Source organism: Chelonia mydas, chromosome 14 (genome assembly GCF_015237465.2).
Source record: "Chelonia mydas isolate rCheMyd1 chromosome 14, rCheMyd1.pri.v2, whole genome shotgun sequence".
NCBI classification, from domain to species: domain Eukaryota; kingdom Metazoa; phylum Chordata; order Testudines; family Cheloniidae; genus Chelonia; species Chelonia mydas.
This window is the reverse complement of record NC_051254.2, coordinates 8,766,548-8,780,972: the sequence shown is the minus strand read 5'-3', so window position 1 is coordinate 8,780,972 and position 14,425 is coordinate 8,766,548. Positions and strand designations below refer to the sequence as shown.

Here is a 14,425-nt window from a genome sequence, read left to right as displayed (position 1 = left end):
TAGAATACCAGAATACCTCTTTCCCCCCTGAGAGCTTACTAGGCAGCAGTTCTGCAGAAATGGACCTAGTTGGAAAGCAATCAGACAAAATTAAACCAGCATCTTGTTTTCCTCTGTTTATATATTCCTGACTCTTTTCTTAGAATGGCTGGATAATGAAATTAGAAGAGACCCACACAGCTTTACTGATTTCTGACATGTGCTCCAGCTTTAGGTTTAAAATAACTGGATAAATTCTGTAATCGGCTAGTCTAACAAACACTTCTAAAAATCCTGTCCTGATCATTTGCTTACTCTCTCTATATTCAATAACCCAAACAGAGGCTCTGGGCACCCAGAAATTGTAACTTTTGAAAATCTTATCCATACCTAGTTGCTGCATAAAATGACAAAGAATGGCAAACAGCGTATAAAACAAGACAATGGGTACTATGCACACTCAGTTTAGTATAAAGAACAAAGTTACAAAAAAGAGTTAAGAAATTAAAGTTAGTTATTACTTAACTAATATCCAGGCCATCATCAACACTTTAGATATAATGTCTAATACAATACTTCCGGTACATAAACTCTGAGGGCAACTCTACATGAACCTTCACTTCACGGCAGGCTGGTGCAATCTATCTTGCACCAGCTTGCCACACATTAACTGTCTGTGTGGACACTATATGTTAACCCAGTTTCAAAGCAGGGTAGCTCAAACCACACTAATGAACTATTAATGTGCATCAGCAGAGTCCACACAAACAGTTAGCGCGCACAGGCTATTACAGGGAAGATTCACACCCCAGCTTCCTCCAAATAAAATATTTGTGTATACAAGTCCTGAGTTTTCCTGACTTGTAAGGAAGCAGAGTTTTCTTTTTACATTGAAATTTCGAGGTATTTAACAGCAAATAAATTTAAACAGGTCCATGAATATATGAAAAACTGCATTACTTGAAGTCAAGTGAGAATTCTTTGTCAAGTGACTATCCTTGAATATTTGTTAATTAATCTGAAGCTATATGTCTGATGCAGAAGGTTTTTCAGAATATCTACTATTTTACCTCAAATTTAATTGGCCGATCAATAAATCTGCTGGGGGCGGGGGTGGGAGTTTGCATGTTTAATTTAGAATAAAGCCTTTGGAGAACAAGTGCAAAAGACATGTGAAAACCTCAAGATTCTTTTCTCCAATTCTCATATTTTTAAAGCAATTTAGTTACTCTCTGAAATTCCTCCACTCTCTGAAAAATAGTCAGTGGGGATGGGAACACATTTTCAACCCACGTTGCAACCTATTTTGCAGTGTGTCCAAACAATTAAATTAATGGACTGTGCTTAAATATAGCAATTCCGCCACCATAATCCATTAGAGACAGATACATTATCCCAGGCTATTGGAACATCAACAATGGGCTTCATTGTTGTTTGAGGAGGTTGTATGGTTTGTTTTTTGGTACTACTGAAGCAGTTAAAATAAGAAATTTAGTAACTCAGTGAGGACAATGGGAATAGTCAAACTACTCTGCAGGTGTTTGCCATGCACAGTGATCTTATGATCTCCATCTTTAAAGATGAGCAGTTTTGTTTAGAGGATGGAATAGGAAAAATTGTCTGGCTATCAGCAGAATAACTAAATTGAAAAATGCTTTGTTAAACATTGGGTGAAACTGCTTTTAGGAAAGATCAGCCATACTGTTAAAACAGCTAGATACACTAACAGGACCTGGCCTGGCTATTAGACAGTAAATGCTGAGCTTCTAGCTTTAACGAACTGTGTGACCTCTGTCTTACCAGTACCATAAGCTGTCCTAAATTTCCTATGAAGGCATACTTCTAAAGAGCACTCACAAGAAATTCAAGTCATTTAGGTTAAGATGGACTAACATTTCATATATTTTTTCATTCCTTCACCGCTTGCCCAATCCTGCAATTCGTACTTGAGTTGTAGTCCCATTGAAACCATTGGGATTACTCCTGTAAGAACTGCAGAATCAGGCTCTTTAGTACCACACTTAAGCAATCAGACATATTAGATAATTTCAATGTAACAGTTTAATACAGTTAAACTATAACATGCCTAAGATTTCAACATGAAAACACTGTTCCAAGAGGCAGACTCAGTTTATGACTGACAAGCCAAAGTGTTCAAAAATACCAGGTTTTCTGCACAAAGATACCATCAAGCACATAAATGAAAGGTTTCAGAGTAACAGCCGTGTTAGTCTGTATTCGTAAAAAGAAAAGGAGTACTTGTGGCACCTTAGAGACTAACCAGTTAACTAACCAACTAACTGGTTAGTCTCTAAGGTGCCACAAGTACTCCTTTTCTTTTCACATAAATGAAGACGCCCGCCAGTCAGTTTCACATGAGCCAGAATTCAAAACATCACTTCCTTCAAGAGTCACTTGGTACCACTTTCACAGAGATTGATAAGAAGACATTAGCACTAAACTGATCTCATTTTATACTCCAGTAACGAGGTCCAGAAATGCCTGCAAAATCCGATAGATATGCAGTCTTCATCAGAACAATCCCTCTTTAGTAGGTTGTTTCCAGTCTTTCGTAATTAATTCATTTAAAGAATATGTTGCTTGATAAAATGGGGAAGATAAAGAAAAGGATACCTTGTACCATCATCTTTCAAATCAGGGATCTCAAGCCACTTTACAAAAGGTGGCCAGTTAGCGCTGTATTTTCCACTGCATGCATCCGATGAAGTGGGTTTTAGCCTACGAAAGCTTATGCTCAAATAAATTTATTAGTCTCTAAGGTGCCACAAGTACTCCTCATTCAGTTAGCAATAGAGGACACAGAGGCACAGGGAGGTTAAAACGACTTGCCCAAGGTCACAAAAAAAGTCAATGGCATTATCAGGAATGGAATACATATCTCCCTCTTTAATACATTTTTTCTAAAAATGCTCAGAAGGCCACCTGTCCCTGAAAGTGCTCCTCTCCCCCATTTTAAAAAAGCTTACATCTCCAGACTTAAAGTTGTATCTTCATTGCATAAGGATGTAAAAATTTATAAACCTACACACAGGGTGGGGAACTGGCACAAATTAAATATAGGAAATGATCTGTGAACAATGTTGTTATAAACATACAACTAAGGGTAGCCTAAAATTTTTCCTTTACCGGTAAAAGGTTAAGAAGCTCAAATAACCTGGTTGACACCTGACCAAAAGGACCAATGGGAAAAGAAGATACTTTCAAATTGGGGGGGGGGGGGGGGGGGGGGAGGTTTTGCTTTGTGCTCTTTGTGTGTTCTCTCAGGAGACAAAGAGAAAAACCAAGCAAGCAATCCAGCTCCTACTAAATAATACCTACTATTTTTGTAAGTTTAGGTGTAATAGCAAGGAAATGCGTTAAAGTATCTTTTGTTTTAGCTCGTAAATTTTCCCTGTGCTAAAAGGAAGGTTTATCCCTGTTTTTTGTAACTTTAAAGTTTTTCCTAGAGGGAAATCCTCTATGTTTTAAATCTTATTACCCTGTAAAATTACCTTCCATCCTAATTTTACAGAGGTGTTTCTTTTACTTTTTTTTCTTTGTACTAAAGTTCTGTTTTTTAAAACTCTAATTGGTTTTTAGTGCCCTAAAAACCCAAGGGTCTGGTCTGTGCTCACCTTGTTTACCTATCTGGTTGGTAAATTATTCACAAGCCTCCCCAGGAAAGGGGGTGAAAGGGCTTGGGGGAATATTTTGGGGAAACAGGAACTCCAAGTGGTCCTTTTCCTAAATCTTTGTCTAACTCATTCGGTGGTGGCAGCAGTACTTATCCAAGTACAGGGAAGGATTTGTGCCTTGGGAAAGTTTTTAACCTAAGCTGCTAAAAATAAGCTTAGAGGGTCTTTCATGGGGGTCCCCACATCTGTACCCCAGAGTTCAAAGTAGGGAGGGAACTTTAACAGATGTAAAGCATAAACATGACAGAATAAAGCTTAGCATCCATAAACAGAAAGAAAAAAAAAAGAAAAATTAGAAAAGGCTTTATCTACGCTCCAACAACATAACTGAACCATTAGCTTCTGGCAATCAAACTTCATCAATTACTGTGGCCAAGTGAATGGACTGTGGCCAAGTGAATTCCAGAAACATTAGCCAAATTCAACCCTGGTGTAACTCCACTAACTTGAACTGAGTTACACTACCTCCTTATTTGGTCCATTCCGTGAGTCTCAGCCTAGTGTTTCAAGGCATAAGATCAGCCAATTCAATATTAATGCAAGGCTTTGGGGGATCAAATACTTGAAAGAACTGACTTCAGAAGGAACATGGGCTACGTTGCTAAATCCTAGGCCTAAGAGGAAATGGAACTCTGAGCCAGTGGACATATTCTGCACAGTTCTGTGCCGCAAGCTGAGTCTACTTCATAGATGAAATGCCATCAGAAAGTACATTCTTTCTTCAATAAACCAAAGTTTGCTACACCCAAAGCTATCAGTTTCCTAATAAATTAGATTGTAAATTCTTTGGGGTCGGGACTGCCTTTTACTACAATATATTTTTGTACAGTGCCTAGTGCAACAGAGCCCATCTATTCTGATTAGGGGCTTTTGGCTTTTTTATTCATATTACCTGTATTATAGTAGATAGAAACTGACATCTAACCTCTTTGCTGTCCTCTCGTTCAAAAGACACCATACTTTTCTGCTTTTAGAACTAAACCTCAACTTCCTTTTGCTATCCAGATACTTACTGGATAACAGCTGAAGGCCAACTAATATATGTTGCATTTGGATAGCATCTTCCATATGACAGGTTTCAGAGTAACAGCCGTGTTAGTCTGTATTCGCAAAAAGAAAAGGAGTACTTGTGGCACCTTAGAGACTAACCAATTTATTTGAGCATAAGCTTTCGTAAGCTACATTGCATCCGATGAAGTGAGCTCTAGCTCACGAAAGCTTATGCTCAAATAAATTGGTTAGTCTCTAAGGTGCCACAAGTACTCCTTTTCATCTTCCATATGAGCTTTCAGCATGCTTTACAAACACTAAATATAGCATTGCAACCCACTTGGTAAGCACCGTAATTTTTATAGATTAGGAAACTGACACAAAAAGGGTAAAAGATTTGCTCAAGAACACAAGGGGAGTCTGCTCCAGTGCCAAGAAAAGAACCCAGATCTGCTGATGCCTGGTATTGTGCCTTACCCCCGTAGCCACCCTTTCTTTTGACTCAGCCAGACCAAAAATCTTCAATTGTAAAGATGACCAGCTACTTACAATCATAGAATATCAGGGTTGGAAGGGACCTCAGGAGGTCATCTAGTCCAAACCCCTGCTCAAAGCAGGACAGGACTAATCCCCAATTTTTGACCCAGATCCCTAAATGGCCCCCTCAAGGATTGAACTCACAACCCTGGGTTTAGCAGGCCAATGCTCAAACCACCGAGCTATCCCTCTCCCCCCTTCCCACTACTTCAGGAATAGTTTTTCTGACTTACTGCATACTTATTTAAAAGGATGTGAAAACTAGGGAATTCTATGTTTATGACAGAGATTTCAAACCTAATGACTCTGTAGGAGATAACTGATCAACTGGTATACATAATATACACACAGTATACTTACCAAGACCCTTCAGCAATAGCTTTCAAATGGAGGAATTTTGAAATTTCCAACTGCTTTTATGGGTGACAAAATTTACACCTCAAAATCAAAGCTGTGCTCCATGATTGACAATTACTCCCAGATTAATCCTATAAATAGTCATGTTTTTAATTCATCAAATCCAAACATTAAGTATTCATGTAGCCAAAGATTAGTCATTTTAAGTTAAGAGAAAAGGAAGGAAAACATAACATACAGAAGAGCATTTCAAATTTTGATCTACCTCAACGACTGACAACTGTTTTACATGGCAGTCAACAGCTGCCTTGAACCTGTGTAGGATAACTCCTCTGTAACCCACCTGAATGTGGTATAGTGGGAAGTAGCAGCAGAGATTCTACAATGAGAGACAGAAGATTTATTCCCCTTTATCCTTTTGCTATTGGCAGGAATGTGATTCAGTACTAGCATCTCTCCTCAGTGCTGCCTGACTTGAGTGCTGCACCGAAACATCTGAGCACTGTTTGGGGTCAGGATGAGTTAATGGGGGAGGCAATTGCAGAAGGTGAAAACAGCCCAGGAATTTGATTCAGTGGGAGGTGGCCAGGCCAGAAACCAGGGTTCTCTAGAACCCTCAGAAGATAAACATGTTAAGACCATAAACCTTTGGACCTGGGTTTTTGTATATATTTTTACTTTATCAAGTTGTTTTTTTTGACTGAACCAGGTACAGATGGAAAGAAAAAGAATGTTCCTGTGTGTGTGGTGGGGGAGTGGTAGGGTTGCCAACTTTCTAGTACACAAACTGAACACCCTAGCCCTGCCCCTCGCTCACTACATTCCCCCTCCCTTGGTGGCTCGCTCTCCCCAACCCTCACTCACTTTCACTGGGCTAGGGCAGAGGGTTGGGGTATGGGAGGGGGTGAGGGCTCTAACTGGGGGCTCAGGGTGTGGGAGGGGGCTCCAGACTGGGGTAGGGAGCTGAGGTGCGGGAGGCGGTGAGGGCTCCAGCTGGGAGTGCAGGCTATGGTGTGGGGCTGGGAATGAGCAAATTGGGGTGCAGGAGGGAGCTCCAGGCTGGGGGGTGGAGCCAAGGGATACAGAATGCGGGAGGGGGCTAGGGTTGAGGCAGGGGGTTGGGGTGCAGGAGGGGGTGATGGCTCTGGGGTGGGCCAGGGATGAGGGGCGTGGGCTTACCTCGGGCAGCTCCCGATCAGTGGCGCAGCAGGGAGGCTAAGGCAGGCTGCCTATCCTGGCAGGTACTAGGCAGGGGGGCCAGGAGGCTCCACACACTGCTCTCACCTGCGGGCATTGCCACCCCCAGCCCCCATTGGCCGGTTCCCAGCCAATAAGCGTGAGGAGCCGGTGCTCAGGGCAGTACACAGAGGCCTGGGCTCTTTCCCCCCACCTAGGAGCCGGACCTGCTCACCGCTTCTGGGGCACAGCACGGTGCCAGCCAGGACAGGTAGGGAGTAACCTGCCTTAACGCTGCAGTACCCCCGATTGGACTTTTAATGGCCTGGTCGGCGGTGCTGATCTGAGCCGCCAGGGTCCCTTTTAGACCGGGTGTTCTGGTTGAAAACCTAGGGAGTAGAGGGCTTCAAATAAGGCTAACCCTGGATGTATAATTTGTAATACATTGTTCAGCGAAGTGTACTTTTTTTTTTCCCCCTAGAATCAGTTGAGTATTCTTTTAAGCTATATAAAGTAGGCAGGTAGCAAAAAGGAAGAAAAATTATAAGTCCATGAAGATTTTTTTTTCTTCCAAAATGACAATCAAGCTGTGCTCATTCTTGACCTATGTAAACATGTGATCTGAATATTACCTTTGTGTCTCCTTTCACACTTCACTCCTGTTTTTTGCCCTTCCCTCTCTAGTCTGCTCTTAAATTAAGCTGTTTGGGGTAGGGGCCACATCTATCTCTATTTGTAGAATACCTAGCACATTGAGTCCCTGATCCTTATTATAGACTTTGTTAATACCATAATATAAATAAAGTTGAAGGATTATGCTAGTGTAGTTTTGCTCATGTTAATCCAAGGCATGGACCCCAAACCAAACCTTTATTTGAAGTCGAGAACAGTTTTTCCAAACTAACACAAAACTTAAACATCAAGAGCAAATACAGGCTGAGCATTCAGCAATATTCACCACAGATACGCGATACATGAATCATGCTGAATTGGATGGGTCTGGTAAGCCTCTTGCCTATATCCCCCGTGTCATATAAATGTACTACCTAAATCCAAAATGCAGGATAAAAAAAAGAGGTGGCATAGATACACCTCAGGATGTTTAGCATCAACTGTAACCCAACCTTCTGCTCACTAGCTCTTGCAGCTTTGCAGATGAAGTGGTCATTCAGAAAGCAGTAACTGACAAGATAAAGAGTTAGTAGGATGGTAGGTCATCAAGGTGGCAAGGAGGATGGCTTCTAGTGCAAGAGGGAACAGCAAAGAGAGAAATGGTACATAAGAACATAAGAATGGCCATACTGGGTCAGACCAAAGGTCCATCTAGCCCAGTATCCTGACAGTAGCCAATGCCAGGTGCCCCAGAGGGAGTGAACCTAACAGGTAATGATCTAGTGATCTCGCTCCTGCCATCCATCTCCACCCTATGACAAACAGAGGCTAGGGACACCATTCCTTACCCATCCTGGCTAATAGCCATTAATGGACTTAACCTCCATGAATTTATCCAGTTCTCTTTTAAACCCTGTTATAGTCCTAGCCTTCACAACCTCCTCAGGCAAGGAGTTCCACAGGTTGACTGTGCGCTGAGTTAAGAACTTCCTTTTATTTGTTTTAAACCTGCTACCCATTAATTTCATTTGGTGGCCCCTAGTTCTTATATTATGGGAACAAGTAAATAACTTTTCCTTATTTACGTTCTCCACACCACTCATGATTTTATATACCTCTATCATATCCCCCCTTTCCAAGCTGAAAAGTCCTAGCCTCTTTAATCTCTCCTCATATGGGACCAGTTCCAAACAGCTAATCATTTTAGTTGCCCTTTTCTAATGCCAGTATATCTTTTTTGAGAGGAGGGGACCACATCTGTACACAGTATTCAAGATGTGGGCGTACCATGGATTTATATAAGGCAATAAGATAGAGAATATGATGGAGACTATCCCTTTTTTAATGATTCCTAACATCCCGTTTGCTTTTTTGACTGCCGCTGCACACTGCGTGGTTGTCTTCAGAGAACTATCCACGATGACTCCAAGATCTTTCTCCTGATTAGTTGTAGCTAAATTAGCCCCCCCATCACATTGTATGTATAGTTGGGGTTATTATTTCCAATGTGCATTACTTTACATTTATCCACATTAAATTTCATTTGCCATTTTGTTGCCCAATCACTTAGTTTTGTGAGATCTTTTGGAAGTTAGCCAGATCAAATGAGAGTAGTGTACCTGCCCACCAAAGCCCAGAAGTATTCAAGATGGATCCAGCCCTGAAAAACTCATATGGAAAAATCCTCAAATTCGTATTTCCCAATTTCACATTTGCAGTAAACTATTTAAGGTATAAGGACATTTTCCCATGTGACAAAGGGGAACCCTAATATCTCCCATCAAGTTATACAACATTTGGCCAAAGACTTTATTCTTTATTATTTTAGATTCTAAAATGATTCAAAATTCAGGACAGTTCCCCCCCGCCCCCATCCCGTACTCAGAATACATTGTCTGTGCTAGTTAAAATGCCTTATTGGACTGAGCCCTCATCTGCACCATGAACTTTATTCTCAGAGGTAAATAGGACACAGATACAATGTACCTTTGATTTGAGAGGACCAAAGTAGACCCAGTTTAATCCACCTCTAGTGCTGATCCCTCTTCCCTGTCACTGCTTCATATGAGAGTATTTGAACAATATGTACACAGAACTTTCTGCTTAGGAACAGCAGCAGCAGCCTAAAACTGAAACTCTATCACATAAGCACATTGAAACTTAACAATACAGCACATTGTATGATTGCTAACAAGCTAATGCAAAGTGCCCCCTACGCACCAACAGAACCCTCTTAAAGTTAAATCATAAGCAGCACTGGAAAATTATTTTAACAGAAGCCAACTCAGGCCCTACTAAGAACACTGCCATTTCAAAACATAGATTAAACTCATGTATTCAATGCTTGAGAATTTCATGACTAAATGTGTATCATCAAAATAAACTGTATATATTTAGTCTATTCTACCACATCAAATTCAAGCTCCTTGCCTCTCACCAAGCTCTGCACAAACGTCAGCCATGCCCACGTTTGCCCTCTCTCATTTCTTATTTTTCCTCCCAACTACTGTTACTGTGCTTATTTTCTTTTTCCACTTGACTTCCCACCTTCTTTCAAGTCCGTCATTACTCTTGGAATAGCCTTCCATTTGAGTTTGACTAGTACCTTTTCTCTCTTCTCCTTCAGATCCCCTTTAGAACTACAGCTGTGCTAAATGACATCAATGAACCCTCCAAAACACACCAGCAATGCTTTTATAAATTAGAGGTTCAGTGCATCTCAGACTATGTAAACTGTGAAAGTTTAACAAACATGGGTTGAAGCTATCCAGCCTTCCCACAGCCTTCCAAGCATCTGAAGACCCTCTCCCCATTATTCATATGAAGCTTTTGGATGAAGGTTAATGTTAGAAAGAGGAGTTTCTGTGAGAGGTAGAAAGAATTCTTTTTAGGACTGAAGCAAAAACTGGCAATTCCTGTTAATCTCACCTGTTTTAAAGACCACAGTTTAGTAGCTTCAGCAATTAATGGATTTTCAGTGGGTGACTCTTGCTTGAGCTGATCAAAACTAAAATCATTCAAATATAATCAACTACACAAGTGGATGTCATGCTGTTTTATTAGTTACTTAACCAGAAAGGTCGAGAGCTTCCATGTTAGCTTGCTAAAATTAGCATCCATTTACAATCCAATGGCAGCAAATCAGAAGTGCTACAACCATGCTAGTCACTTCCCCCATTATTTGATGCATTTAATCTGGAGAGATCAAAAATGTAGGCCACAGAATTCTACAATGTGGTTTTCAGCAGCCTTCAGCTAAGGAACTCTCAGAAACTACAGGTCCCAGTATGCAATGTTCTCTCTTGAAGTAAGTAACATACCATTTTATACATGTTAGTTACTGCCGAACCCTCAGCAAGTTCTCAGTTTTGCAAAATCTGGGCACACCTACTATATATACACAATGCCATCCAAAATATTCACTATCCTTTGATTAGAAACTAAAGTACCACTACAGAAAATTCAGATGTTGTGTGTAATATTTTTTACCACTATCGTATGGCCCTCAGATAATCTGCCTGAATGCCAAGAATTAAATAAAAAAGCCAGCAAAGGATGAAACACACAAGAAATGAAATGATGGCAAAGAAGGTTCCTGGAGTAACCGGTGCAGGAGAGCTATCAACTGGGGAACACCCCCATCTGGCTCCATCAAGACTAGAATGGTTTAATCTTCCCAAGGCTAAGCCAGGATCAAAGGGAATCCTAAAGCTTCCAAGATGCTTAAAAAAAGAAAAGAAAAAAGGTAATGAGTGAGTAGCCAAAGGCTACCAGTGTGTGCTGGTGAAAGCTGACACTGTATGACATGCAGAGACAGGGAACCAACCCAGGAAGTTAAACAAAATATATACATAAAAATTCTTCAAAGAGCTTACATGAAATTCCAAACATCTTTCTGGGCTCATTCTAATGCAAACACATAGCATATGATTTAATGAATTTCAAAATGTAACTTTACATGGAAAATTGAATAAAAAAAGCTTTCTGAAGCGTCCATCCCACATCTCTGACTAGGCTAGTAGTTTTTCCATTTTGCTACCTCTGCTTCAGCAGTGCTGGTTAAAAGCTGGTTTTTCTTTTTAAAATTAGATCCCTGGTTTTAGCAAGGCAGTACAATGTCTTTATATATCAATTTTAATTTTAAAGTGGTTACTGAATAAAGAGGAAAAACCTCCAATTTTTTTGGACAGGCATTTAGCATGCTATGAAAAATAAAAATCAAGATTTTTCCTTGATACTTTATCTGTGCATCCTCCGTTCATGGAAGTGAGGGAAACAGTAATACCTAGCTCACATAGCACTTTTCATCAACAGATCTCAAACCATTTGACAAAAGAGGTCAGTATAAAATGTAAGCAGTGGGAATGTCTGTTTTCCTTAAATCATACTCTTCAGTACATCTATCCAACAGACATAATCCACAGATTACACAGAACCACAGACCATGGCAAAATTTGCTTTTCACTGTGACATTCCCCATAGCTTTGAAAAATGAAAGTGATTAAAGTCAAGACTTCTTGAGAGTCCAGATTATATCTATCTTCCCACTGGCAACAGAACGAAAGACTGCTTGGCTACAATGGTCAACTACATATCTGTCTGCACTGCAAGCCTGCTCAACTTCAGGGTCCAACTAGGGCTGGTTGAAAACTGAAATTACTTCTTCTCCCTTCCCTTTCAAAAAAAATTTATTTATTTATTTATACTAAAAAAAGAATTTTGGGGGAACTGCTTTCCTTGAAAATTTTCAGCTTTTCACAAAAAAAAAAAAAAAAATTTTGGTTACTATAAATTTTGTAAAAAAGTCCAAATTCCTCCCCCCCATAGCTTTATACAAAAAGAGAAAAATAACAAACTGTTCAGATTATAAACCTTTCAGGGCTGCTGGAGCAGACAATCCTGTTTATGGTCACCTGTTGGAGAAGAGGTAATTGTCAGCCAGTGTGCATCTTGGGATGACAAGCTAGTGACATGAACACCTGCGCTGAAGAGAACAAGAATGATTGAGAGGAAGACCCCAGCCTGAGAAAACAATAAGTAGAAGCAAGAGAACTAGATGGAGAACAGCAAAGAAGGAGCTGATTCTTTATTGAACACAAAGTGTTTCTGGAACAGTCTTAAGGATAAAAAGAAAAGGAGTACTTGTGGCACCTTAGAGACTAACAAATTTATTTGAGCATAAGCTTTCGTGAGCTACAGCTCACTTCATCGGATGCATAAGGATGACACTCTCCACCCCAAAGAACTTACACTATAAATTAGAGTGAGAAAATATACAAATGCACATGATAGCATGTAGGCTGAAGGTCTCAGCTTCAGAGAAAAAAATACTGGAACAGAAAAGTAGTAAAACAAAAAACACAGAAGAAAATCAATTATTACAAAAAACCAAGCCATTCTTCTAAAGAAAAACACAGAATGAAGAATGTTACATAAATACTAAACAGTCCTAAAAGAACTTATAAAGATCATACCAAAAAGGAAAACATTTTTTACTGGTTCTAATAAATATTCTGAAGTTAAAATTCAAGAGAACGTTTGTCATTAAAAATATTCACTATTTTAATCTGTTTTCCCCTTCCCCAAATCTCTGCCTGAAGGGCTTTTAAAGCATGACATTACGTTCCTGAATATGTGACAACTAAAAACAGATTAAAAGAGAGCTCCAACCAGGTTTATATTCCTTTAATAATCAGTATTTAGTTTAATCAATTATATATTATAAGTAGACTCTTTCTAGAGAGTTTTAACTGTCATCCACCTAAAAAACAGAATAGTCTTCAATTAGAGGAAAAAATAAGCAACTTGTCTAGGAAGTCCGATTCTCCAGTGCAGCCAGACACATTGCAGCAAAATTTTTATGTCCTCTGATGGGAATGGACTCCATTAAGAACACCAAGAGATATGCACCATTTCACAACAGCCTATTCGTTATTTTTATAACCAGTATTTTGGGTTGACTTGTTAATGGACATTTTTTTTAAAAAAAGAAAAAGGAGTACTTGTGGCACCTTAGAGACTAACGAATTTATTTGAGCATAAGCTTTCGTGAGCTACAGCTCACTTCATCGGATGCATGCAGTGGAATTTTCCACTCAAATACATTTGTTAGTCTAAGGTGCCACAAGTACTCCTTTTCTTTTTGCAGATACAGACTAACATGGCTGCTACTCTGAAACATGTCACTTTAAAAATAAAGACTCACGGTATACTGAGATTTTAATCAGTTAAAATGATATCAAGCGAAATTCATTGTCACTGAGAAGTTTGAGGTTATGTTCTATTCCAGACATAATTTCTTATCTAAAACTACCCAATTAGCCAATTGCCTATTCTTTTTCAATTTTTATTTTTATTGTGGTCACCAATGTAAAAAGATGATTACGTGACTCCAAGTGAAAACATCAAAGTAATAGAAAGAGTGATCAGAAGGGTCACAGCTGGACAAAGTACAGTTGTAAATTAAACAAGGCAAGAGAGTACATGGGCTCTGAACAAGGAGAAAAACCGCAGTGCTAGAACTTTTTAAATTCAGGTCTTAGCTCATTTGATGGGTTGCAATTATCAAACTAAAATACATAAATTACAAGATATTTACACAGTATTCAAATAGACACACATACCCCAACCAAAATTGTCCCCCTTAACATTTTTCCACTTACCATTTCCTCCTCCCACCCTAATTATCTGACATTTGAGGTAAGTTTGTTTTCTCTCTATTTCTATATTGGAAATGTGGAAGCTTCACTAAAAAACAAGCAAATAAAAAAACAACAGTGCTCTTGGAACTTTCTGGACTGACTACATGAGATGAATTGCAATGTGGACAGCAAATTCCGCAAGAAACAAAGCACACTGTCTGAGACACACTGGATTTCACACACAACATGCTTAAAAAAGAAATCTTTGCCACTAACTCCATTCAGCAATTCTGAAAGACAAGTTCAAAACATATCTGCCCTTTTCCTTTTGAGGTGATTATTCTATTTCTCTCTCTAGCTGGATGCAACATTAGCTCTCTCATCTTGCATAAGTAATTCACTAAGGCAGCTGAAGTAGAATACTCTTGCCTACTAAAT

The 14,425-nt window shown here is 39.5% G+C and overlaps 1 protein-coding gene across 2 annotated transcripts in view; it reads right to left on the bottom strand.

The window, feature by feature from the left end:
* TEX2 (testis expressed 2) overlaps positions 1-14,425 on the bottom strand; it is a 113,769-nt gene that overhangs the window by 43,454 nt on the left and 55,890 nt on the right. The gene's annotated exons all lie outside the window — the stretch shown is intronic.